The sequence below is a fragment of the Plectropomus leopardus genome, chromosome 10, assembly GCF_008729295.1.
Source record: "Plectropomus leopardus isolate mb chromosome 10, YSFRI_Pleo_2.0, whole genome shotgun sequence".
Taxonomy (NCBI): Eukaryota; Metazoa; Chordata; class Actinopteri; order Perciformes; family Serranidae; genus Plectropomus; species Plectropomus leopardus.
The window spans coordinates 17,341,540-17,353,754 of NC_056472.1; positions in this window are offsets into that span (position 1 = coordinate 17,341,540).

Consider the following 12,215-nt stretch of genomic DNA (forward strand, 5'->3'; position numbering starts at 1 on the left):
GTTTGTTTGTGGGATGTTGTTTTTTTATTTCTTCATTTAATGTTCATTTAACTAGGTTTGTCCCACTGCGATCAAAGATCTCTTTTACAAGGGAGATGCGGCCAAGAATAGCAGCAAAGCCGTTTCAACAAAATAACATAAAACCTCATAGATTTGAGCAACATTTAAATGATCTGCTAAAACATTTGCACATAGACAGCCTGGACTCAGTTGATTTCACCATAGTTTTAAACCTGAGCTTAAAGGTCCAGTGTGTAGATTTACAGCCAAAATGCATGGGGCATATACGTGATGTGTCACGTAAGCGGGGTGGAGTGGGGTTTTTAACCAGCTACACAGACTCTGTCACTCTGTAGAGTGTGGATATTACCAGCTTCACTGTGTGCATATTGAGTTTTTAATGATAATGTAGTTGGTTTATGGAGAATTTCAAGCCCTATAGGCTATATTAACAGGTACTGAATTAATGAACTGGATCATTTTAACAACAGGATACAATAATTTGTGTATTTCTTTTTTAATGTGAAAAGTAAAAACACCCACAAAGGTGCATTGTGTTGTATCACCTCTGGTACAATACGCTAATCATTTGAATATTTTTTTATACAGTCTTATGTTGTTTTTACAATATAAAACTACAAAAAACAAAAAATGTTTTTTATTGCAGCAAAGTAAAGTATGTTGTTCTTACAACATAAGACAGTGCCATGGAGCCACACATAGAGAAAAAAAGTAGACCAATTGCATAAAACCAGAAAAGAGCAGCATGCTGCCTGTATGGATGCGTGTTGCATCCTGGTCAGTGTAGCAGCTTTAGTGAATCATAGTGAACGAGCTCTGCTGTGGGCATGCTGCACAAGATGTGTTGTGCTGTGTCCCATGTGTTCCGGCTGTTGGGGGGGTATATTGGCAGAAGAGGAAAATAATATTCATAACTATCTTTTCATAATCACCTGAAAAAAAGAATTGTTTTATCATTACCTTAGAATGAGCCGTTTATATCTGCATACGGAGTGGGTCCTCTTCCACAGAGTTTTTTCTTTAGTAGCCCAAACGGACAAATAAACACTGGCTCTAAATAGGGCGCATGCTTGGCACACAGGAGTTTCAGTCTGCAACTCCACCACTAGATGCCACTAAATCCTACAAATTAGACTTTTAAGATACAATCTCTGGATTTTTCATGCATTCAGTGCAAAAAAAACCTAAAAGCTCTATTTTCAGTTCAGTTCTGACTTTGGGAAATACAAAACACAAAAAGTTCTGCAAACAGAGATTGTAATTTCCATAACTGAAAAGACGATAGGTAGATAAGATAGATAAGAAGATAAGTAGGTAGCAATTTGTAAAATGCTAATGAGATACATTTGGTCCTCTCACTGAATTACAATGATTTGGTCACTTTTCAAGTATGATTTAGTCTGATTTAGATTTATGTCTGCTCCAGGGGTTTCTCTTATGCTGTGTGGCCCCACTGCAGGCGAATGAAAAACATTAATGACTGAAATGTATCAAATCCAAATAAACATGCTTGTAACAACACATGAATAAAATTTTCATTATGTCTCAGTTGCCAAACGTTGCCCTCTGTTATTAATCTCTCATTGCACTGGTGATATGTTTCTACTTCAGCTGAAGCTGATGTGACTTGTGATTTAATATGCTTACACCGCAAGACATTCTCACTGCAGCAAAGAGTAATTAAGCATGATACATTTTGCAAAATGGGCACATGTGTTCGCTAAACAGTTTTGGTCAACATAAATCACTATGGGCAGTCTGGTAATTGATGTAGGGATAAAATTTGTCTTGTGGGTTATCTTTGAGTTTGCCCAAACCACTGCAGAGCAGAACCAAAGCCTCGCCACAGTCTGCTGGGTACAACTACTCCTCCTTCATGCCATTATGTCTTTGTTGTAGCAGTGTAATGCTACATTAAATTAGTGTCTCATGACAGTCCTATTAATTAATGTGAGCCAATGTGTTACGACCTTTCTTGTATGATAACGGGACGTCTAAATCAAAACAAGCAGTCATTGTAGCACAAAAATAAACAGCATGGATGTAAAAATACACAGTTTCTAACCACACTGCAACATTTTGTATCATATCATTCAGTGCAAGGCACCTTTATTTGTGCTATATCAAATAATGATATAGCACACATTTGGGTAAAAATTACAGCCATGATTATTGACTTAATATGACATCAGCTGTTTTTATTACCACATTACAGAACTGCGAAGTAACTTAACAGGGCAATCTGGACTTGATTATTTCATTCCCAATTCTAAAAGGCCTAATCAAGATATGAAATACAGATATATTCCCCTATTGACATTCACAAATTTGAGAAAGTACCTTTACACAGTATTATTTTATAACTCTTTGTGTTTAACATATTTAAATTAAATTAAAATGTCAGGAATTGTGACAGGAAAGTAATTTATGGATGATTACAGCCATAGTACTTTATTATTTGCCAAACAAATGTGCTGTAATATCTAGGGATTTCACTGTTTATAATAAATTTTTAAAATATTTTTCCCCTTTGAAAAGACTGCCCCTTTGCTTTTTTTTTTTTTTTTTTTAAATTTCTTGTAGGGAAATCCCTTGTTGTATTTGTGTTTATGTGGGCTGCCTGTTGAAACAATTTAACTTTGGCAAAGTACAGGTAAGAGTTGAATGACTAACTTAAAGGCAGATCTAGATCTTGTAAAGCTCAGTTAGCTCATGCAGGTTCATGCATATAATGGTTAGACAGGCTGTAGTAAGTTTGTACTCAATGGAGTAAAAAAGTTTTGTTGTCTCTATATGTAATATAAAAAAAAAATGAAAAAGGAGCTGGAGCTGCGAAAAGCTGTATGTGACCTGTAGAGCATTAATTTAGCAGCAAGTAGCGATGTAAAGATATTGTAGCGCAATGGCCCCCTGGACAGAGAATTAAGTTGCACTACCTCTGTGTGTGTTATAATCAAGGCTTCTCTGTTCGTTGTTGTGGTAGACAGCTGGGACTATAGTGCATGTGAGTGCACGAGGGTCCCTGTGTGTGTATCTCTAACTAATAGCTGCCACTGCATCGCAGTAATACAGTTAATACCTTTGATAATGCTGTCTTAACCCACAACGTCAACGGTTTACACTGTTAGCTCTGTCAGCACTGTTGCCATTGTTAGCACTGTTCGCGTTGTTAGCACAGTTGAAATGTCATCACAAACATAGATATTCAGATAACAGCTTCCTTGCCCCTTGTAGTTATTTTACTGCCCAACATAAAGCCATTAGTCCTGGAGGCATACTAAGTGTATGTAATGGGACAGTGGTGTGTAAATAGATTTTTGATTGATTTGTGTCAAAGTGGTTGACAAGTGCAAAAGGGAAGATGATTATAACTCAGTACTGACAGAGAAAGTCAGCTTTCTCGGGTCTAATCATGATAACGAGAGGGGAGGTCTATTTTTAAGTGTCATTACAGATTTAATGATAAGTGTTTGCCATACAGTTATTCTATTTTAAAACCTGAAAAGCTTTTATTTTGAAAGTAAACGGTTAAAGTCTCTTTTCCAGTGCCTTTCACATTGCATACCAATACTGTATCCTTATTCAGACTCAAGGAGATCAAGTCAAATTTGTCATAAGGATGCATACTGAACATTTTATTGACAGTAATGTAGGTCACCCTTCTTTGAGTCATGGCGTTCAGTCTTTTGTCACTTGAGACAGTTATTTTTAGGTTCTTTTTGAGTTTCCGTCGTGGCTTTTGGTGTCGAGATTGGGTGTCAGGCATGACTATGTCATAGGACAAGCAGGGGCTAAATATACGCCCTGTTGCTATGAATGTTGCTGATGTCGTGTGTTTTTTGCAAATTGATTGTGTCATTGTTTCAGCAGCTTATTTCAAACATATCATTTATGAAAAGCATCTTAAAATCTATTGGCGAATCGACTGGAGCAAGACATTAGGATTAGCCGTGAGCGCTCCGTATTGACGTTTTTACTGTATATTTATTCTCTCAGGCTGGATCTAAAGGGTGCCGCTATCTTTGCCTTGTTGGTTACACAGAGCTTCACATGTTAAGAAACAAAGTCTAAATCTGGGGAAAAGTGTTGGGTGATTATTTTACAGAAACCTGACACCCTAATTGATGGACAGTGGTGGGTGGAAGCAGTGAAGAGCCATGTACAGTATCTGTCACACAGTGCTACATGATGATCATAGGAAACACATACCTGTCATTCCATTTTAATGATGTTCCTCCTCTGGAAGAATGACCCAGATTCAAGGAAGGTGTAATATTTGTTTCTGCCTTTACTCCATAGATGTCTAGGCAGAACAGCACATGAGAAATATCCCTCTTTAGGTTCATATTAGCCCTTTTTTACACATAGGTGGCGCTATAGGGTCCCTATGGAGTCCCGTCTTTACGCTGCCTCTGCATTTCTACACAGACTATAACTCCGGCGTACTGCTGCTCCAGTGTTTGATTTTAGTTAGCATGCCAGCATCCTGGAAGCAAATAGCATCGGTTTCTAAACAATATGAGTGGCATAAAATGGCAATTACAATCATTTACCATCTTCGTTATATGGCAGCTGATCTTGTCCTCTGCTGGGAGGGTAAGAGGCTCCTGGACCTCATTGTTTTCTCAATTTGCGGGAATTTACTTTATGTTTTCTTTGAGTTAGTAGCTAACTGCGGCTTGCTTTTTAAATCTTCTGCATCGGTTCCCATACATAACACATCATCACACCCGTCTTGCATAACGGCTTGATATTCCCACCTTGAAAAGACAGTGTAAAAGGGGTGTAAACACTACTATCCCACTAAACTGAAAAAGCAGGAAAAGGTCTATCTCACAATGGTTAGATCCCCTAACCAAATAGATATCACTGGAAAAACAATCAGCTCTGAAAAAGAAACCTCCAACTTGAACAATTCGCTAAAATATATTCAACAATTCTAAGCTCTGTCACAATGTCAACAAGCTGATGTAATAATACAGATATAAATGTAAACACAACTGTGTAGCTGGGGAAGGAAAGGAAAAGGAGGACAGCAGTAAAGGAAAAGAGAAAGAAGAGTTTTAAAAAAGTATGCCTGACATGAACAGAAAGAATTGATAACACCAAACCAAACCCATCCTGCAATACTCTTACATGAAATGTAACTAACCCCAAACAATCAACACTCCTGTTTGTTTTCATTGTTTCATTGTTTGTTTTCAAGTATCTTTTTGTTCATTATTGTTGCTTTCTTACTTTTATCAAGTATCCAGACCAATATCATTGCTTTGTTGATTTTGTATTTGGTTATATGTATGCGGAAAATGGTGAATAAAAGGTTTTTAAAAAAAGAATCAGGTCACTTAATTGATAGTGAAATATAATCCCCCTTTGGATTCAGCAGATTGAGGTGACGATTTGTTTGTACTTCACTCAGTTCTCATCTTTTGTTTGCTGTGATGTGGTGTTAATGTTTTGCTCCTCTGGATGATCGAAAGCGATGCTGCCAGTTTATTACAGATTTTAAGGTTATTTCAAATAACTGAATTTCCTAGAAAAGGGAAGGAGGTGAATGCTACCAGTAGTTGCTGACGTATTGAAGGTTTTTTCAGCTTATGGATAGAGGTCATTGCATTTCAGTCCCATTGCCCCGATTCAGCAAACATGTTGAAATATTTAAAATGCCTCGATGCATTCCAGTCACATGTTAAACTTCAGCTGTGATGGGGGAGGGCCATGCTTCTAAACACACCATCACCTCAAGGCTAATGTATTGTGTGTGTGTGTGTGTGTGTGTGTGTGTGTGTGTGTGTGTGTGTGTGTGTGTGCGTGTGTGAGTGTGTGTCAATGTTCTCTTTTTATTCATCTTACATGTTAACTGGAAGTTGACACATGATCAAGGTTTGAAGAAATGACCTTTTTGGTAATATTTGGTTGCCATGGCAAAGCGCTGGTATGAAGAGCTGATCTGTGAGAAATGACTTGCTGTGAAAGCAAATCTTCAACAAAGTGAAACATCATAACTGAATTTCTAATGTTCATAGTATGTGTTAATTATTAATTTTAATGTAAATCCAATCAATGTGTCATTGACTCAGATCTTTTCCTTCATCTGAATTGGGAATTCAGCCCATGTTGTTATGTGCAACATGAATGTGAAACTATCACAGCAGTTCTCTGAGAATAAATAACTCGGGTGAAATATGACGGTAGAACACAGGCTATAATTTGCAGTCCTTTCAAGTTGAGTAATCTCATAACTACAGATCTGAAAAATCTTTGTGCGGCTCTCAAGATCTCTTGATGTTCGTGCAGGACTTTACCCTCGCTGTAAAACTGAGTGATTTAAAAAAAAAAGAAAAAAAAAAACTGTATTCAGCAGTGTGCTACTCAGTTAATGGATATTTTTTCTCCAAAGTCGGTGTCATATTGATTGGCAGCCACCCAAAAGGCCTGAACCTGCTGTGCTGGCCAGGGAGTCCCCAAAGTAAATCTTGAACTGTTGCAGAAGCAAAGTGAGTGCAGTGTTGCATTTGTTTGTCGCAGTGAAGTCAACCAACTCAAAGCTTTCCCAAAAGCTTTATTAGCATACGCCAGTTCACCATCACACACAAACACCTATGGATGCAGTAACACACACGCACAAACGACGTGTGGTGGGCAGACACAGACCCCACCCCACTGAGCATCTGAAACAAAGTGCTGCCTGCTTTTTGTTCTCAGTGGTGGGAGCTCTGAAAGCTGGCTGGGGGCTTAAAAGCACAAAGTACCTGTTTGTGTGTGTGTGTGGGTAGGCAATGCCAGGAAGAATTGATTATTTGCTCCAGAAGACACTTGCCTCTCTGCATCAGAGACCCCAGTCTAATATTAAGTGTCTGTTTATTTTACCGACATTCTGCTGTTTTCACTGTTTTTTTTTTTTTTTTTATGAATTTGTGAATCTCTCTGGTGTCATGTGAGTTTTTGAAATCTGCCTTATGCAGTTTGATGTGCTAGTTAAATGTGTATTTTTTTTCTTAACAGTGGCAATACATTTTCTACATCCCCCCTTAATTGGCAATTTGGATTAAGTTGTTAAATAGCGTAAGAGAGAGTGGTTTAACTGCAGCGTTGAATTGTATCTACCTCATGGTACATCCTAAATAACCTAACAGTAACTCATATAATGTGGTTAAACATGGTTCTCATATTAGCTAAAGAAATCAGATTTTTTAAAAGAAATTTCAGATATTTTAGGCAGTGAAATAAACACTTCACACAAACCCAAAGAGCAACTTATGCATGAAATGATGAGCACATGATATAGGAGAAAGAGCCAGACACTCCAAGAGTTTCGCACATGAGCTGCTTCCATTCTGTCCATCAGTGTTCTCCAATGAGGCTTTTCCTAAAGGCCAGCTTTGGACAGCTGGGAGTGAGAGATTGGCGCTTTCACAGAAATCCCTCTGTCTTCAGACTCTTAGGAGGCACAAACACTCACAGCTCAGTCTGACTGTACTGTACATTAAACAATGGCAACTGCAAGTCTGCAGGGACAAATCTGTGAACTCTTGAAGCATTATGTTCTCTGTGTGCGAGTCTGCAGTGAGATAACACATATTTAAATGTATTGTTTGATAGGTAGTTTAAGAATTTAAAGGAATAGTTTGACATTTTTTTTTGAAAAATATGCTTAGATTGTCTCTCTCTCCAAGAGTTGGATAAGAAAATTGATATCACTCTCATACCTGTATGTTAAAGGGATAATTCACCCCAAAATATAAAAATTTAAATATTTATACTCTCACCTGTTGTGCTATATATCAGTCTAGATTGTTCTGTCCCTAGTGCTTTTTTAGTTTTAAAAAAAAAAAAGAAGTAAAGAAACAGCTAGTTGAAATTAGTTAATGAATTAATTGACAATATCTATAACATTTGAAAACTACAAATTCTTGTTAAGTTACTTTTACTTTTGTGTTAATTGGTGAGCTTTAGAGGTACTGGTAACCTGTTTATAATACCTCCAGACAGAGCCAGGCTAGCTGCTACCCCTTGCTTTCAGTCTTTATGCCAAACTAAGGCCCCTGCCGATCTACATACTTACCACACAGAGATGGGAGTGCATTGATACTTGCATCTAACTCTAACAGAGAGAGCGAATAGTCATGTTTGCCATAATGGCGAATTATTAATTTACAGTAATACATTATTGCCTTCAGAGGGATCAGAAAATGACTTGTGCAAATAGAAAACAATCTATCTTTCTCGAAAAATGTATTATCTGGTGTGGTTTGTAATGGCTTCAACCCTAATGGCCTCCATTGCCTGTCAGAGAGGACTGTGAGTATGCAGTGCTTTATTTTCAGAAGTATTAATAAAAGACTGACCGTCACTGCAACATATTATTAACATTACTATGCTGCTTCTAATTCGGTTGACATGACTTAATTTGAATACTGTGCTCGTGCGGTACTCACACTTCATGTTTATCATAAAACATATGCCTACATGTATTTCACTGCCTTAAGTTTTTGACATATTTAACATTCACTTTTTCATTTTTGACTGCGTGTTTGTGTGTTTGATTGTGTGTGTGTTAGTATTCAGTCATTCAGTCATGTTGGAAACCACCTTTCTTCAGCAGCCAGTGACCCAACACCACACTAAATATATCAGGGACAAACATAGAGTCTGGGAAGCTTTAACTGCCTTCTAAACTACTTGAGGTCTAAAATGTCTAATCTGTGCACAGCAGCATTGAAATGTCAAAAATAGGCATGTTGGCATGACGGCTTGCAAGGATTTTCTGTATTGACGCCTGAAGCTACAACACCTGCATTATTTCATTTGAGTGGTAGTGGGAGCAAAATGAGATCACAGTGTCATTTGAAAATGAGCATAGATATTTTGAAGACATTAGGAAAGACCGGTGGGAGAAGCTTACTTCGATTTTCAGTTTTGTTTCTTGTCTCTCAGATGGCTGTTTAGCATTTCCCTCGACTTTGATTTCAGTCCGTACAGTGTTTTGAAGTGAGGGTCGGGCTTTGCATGAGAGGGTTCCTCGCTGCAGGTTCCAAGGGGAAGAGGCACTGCCTGGATTTTAGACCTGCGCTACCTAATTTTCCAATGAGGCAGCAGGAGAACCACCTCCAGGGGCGTCTTTAATTTCCAAACAATTTGAAAACCAAAGGAGAGGTATTTCTGAGCCCTGTGGTGCCGATTAGCAGCTAAGCGGTGTATCCTCATTGCTGTCTTCCTGCTGCCCCCTGAGAGCATTTCCATATATAAAGATAAAGAAGTATGCATAATATTATCTAAGATACTGCATCATTACTGTGTCCCTGGCAGTCAGGATGCTCTGCTCCTGCCAGGGATCTCTTTTCTCTGTTTTGAAAGAGCTTTATTAAGAAAATGCAGATGGTTAAACACATTGCATCTTTTAGACACTGTATGTGAATCCTGTTCAAATAAAACTGCAGTTATGAAAGCTACAAATCTCAAAAATCAAAGAAAGCTCTTTTTTTTTTTTTTATTTCCAGGGCCCTTTTTGCATTGAAAGATGATTTGTAGAAACAGCCTTTGAACTTGATTCATTGCTGCTTATTAATGCCTTAATTAGAAATTAGAAACTTTGTCTCTATGCCGTTCTTTGCACCCAGATTATTGACCGTTTAACAAGCAAGGGTGTTCTTGAACCCCCCTGAATGCACTTGTGCCGTGCACTTTATAACATGCCCTATAAATGGTTAAAACAGGGCACTCAGTCTTATTTTGCAGTTAAGTAAGTAAGTAAAGTTTATTTTGTACAGCACCTTTCACAGAGCAAGGTCACTCAGTGCTTCACAGGAATAAAATTTAATTTGTAAGATGACAAAGAAAAAGGTAGCAGGTTTTATAAACCGAAATGTCATCTCATGCCAGGTGTTTTCATTTGTCCATTGTGTTTCATTGAATCTCTGAGGACAAACAGAATGGGATTCTTGTTATCAGGCTAGGAGGGTTGTGGGTGTATGTGCCTGGTAGAAATGAGGTCTTGTAATGTTTTCTGTGGACCGCGGGAGACCTAGCTCGTCAAAGATAATGGCCTTCCTGATAATGAACAAATAGCTTCCTCTCATATTCAGCTTTCTCTCTCGACAGTAATGGAGTTAGAACCAATCAGCGTCATACACCGTTACATTACTTTACCCTTGCTGTGCGCTAAAATTGCACTCTTCTAATTCAATTTGTTCAACACTGGAATTATCTGATTGAAAGCACAAATATGTACCCTCCATTTCGCTCCATAAAGCTCTCTTTTCAAACTAATGATTTCATTTTTGTTAGTTAGTGGACATACATTGCTGATAGGCTGCGGGGTTGTTTTGTGTAGCTCCCTTCAGTACTGCCAGGTGGCCTGTGGTCAAAAGCACAAAGTGATACTTTCTGTGTGTAGCAGAGAGTGTCACACACAGAGCAGTGACTGTGAGGAGCTTAAAGAAGCTGCTGCTACTCGACATGACGCCACCCTGTACAGACACTTCGGAGCTGCCTCATACCACTTCTTAAAATACAGCATATCACTCGCCTCTCACACCTGACATCATCTGTTAGGCTTGTTGGGCTTTATGGTTGATGTGCACATTTCATTTCACTTCATCCATTACACATTATACTCCTCCACTTGAGACTGATCAAAAGCTAAGGCAATAAGAAATTAATTTAGAAACGTCTGAGTGGAAGAAATCACGAGAAAAGACAAGCACTATAACTTGTGTACTTTTTGCAAGATAGCTGCAGTAAAAGTAGTTAATAATTCCTCAATTTCAGGGGTTTTAGATCATCTTATTCATCACTTTAAGTGTGGCTTCAATTAAAGAATAAAAAAAGAGCAAATTCTGCTCCATAATAATAACAAAAAAGCTTTTCTTTGCAAGTGTGTGAATCCAAGAATCTTTGTGATTCATTGCTTCACTTCTAATGGCATCTGGCAGAGATGTGGCTCATTGTCATGCAACCCATGGTGCTATCAGCCTGTGGTCTGCATGCAGTGCTCATTGATGTGAGCTACACCAAGCCTCTACTGGGGAGAGGATGAAAATGAAAAACACTGTTGGCAATATTTCAACAGAACAAAAACAGTGAAATAGTATGTGCCTTTCAAGTTACCCGAGTTATGGATGAAACATACAGTTCAGAAATGTACATGAAATAGCTTTCTGTATCAGCAGTTATGTAGGAGAGAGTCAATAAAACAGGAGGAGACGACGAGCGGCTGTCGTAATTCACTTTTATTGCAGATTTAATAAGATATGTTGTTGTTGTAAAATTGTGGTTCTGATGGCAGAGCGGATAATTAGCAGTGGCTAATTGCTGCAGATGTCTAAGATGACTGATTTATTTTACCGAACCACAGATGCAAACATTTGCATTGCAATTAATGTCTGGTGAAAATTAGCATTAACTTTGAAACAATTGTTATTTCTTTCATTAAACAAAGAATCACGTGTGGAAATATTGCCGTCATAATTAACAGTTGCAAAGATAAATACTCTTTTATGCTGATTTTTAAAAAAATGTTATTAATTATCAACCATCATATTAACACTCCATATTTCAAATATTTGTTTTTTAAAGTGCATTGTTATATTGTGTTCTGTTCTGTGACTGTTCTTTATTTATCAGAGGAGGGGGATGGATGGGGTGTAACTTGTTTTTAAATCTTAAAATATTTTTTTTAACCTCCCTGAGTGACTGGGGGAAATACATGACCATTCCTCCACCATAAATAACCATATTTTTTTATATTCACACAAAATGTAGGTATTGAAGTCAATGCAATGAGCGAACAGCACAGGAATGAGAGTTCTCACCAAAAAAAGTTCATTTCTTAAGCAAAATGCAGATCAGCTTTAATTTTTACTGTTGCTATGCATACAGGAGCGCAGAATTTCATGGTTGTTTTTTTACAGGCTCTCATTAGTGCAAACACTTTCTCTTTGGCAAAATTTTAATGAGACATGTAGAATAACGTGATTATAATAAAACATAACTATTTTAAATGAAAAATTTGATCGTGATGGAAACTATCATGGGCATGATATGTTCAAGCAAAATTCTGACAATAATGTCTGCGTCTGCAGTTTCTAGCTACGATAAATTATGTGATTTTGGTAATTATTAAAGAAAACATGCCTTTTAAACCAGCCTGCAGTTTTGGGGTTCACATAGTATTTAAAATAAATGCAAAGTGC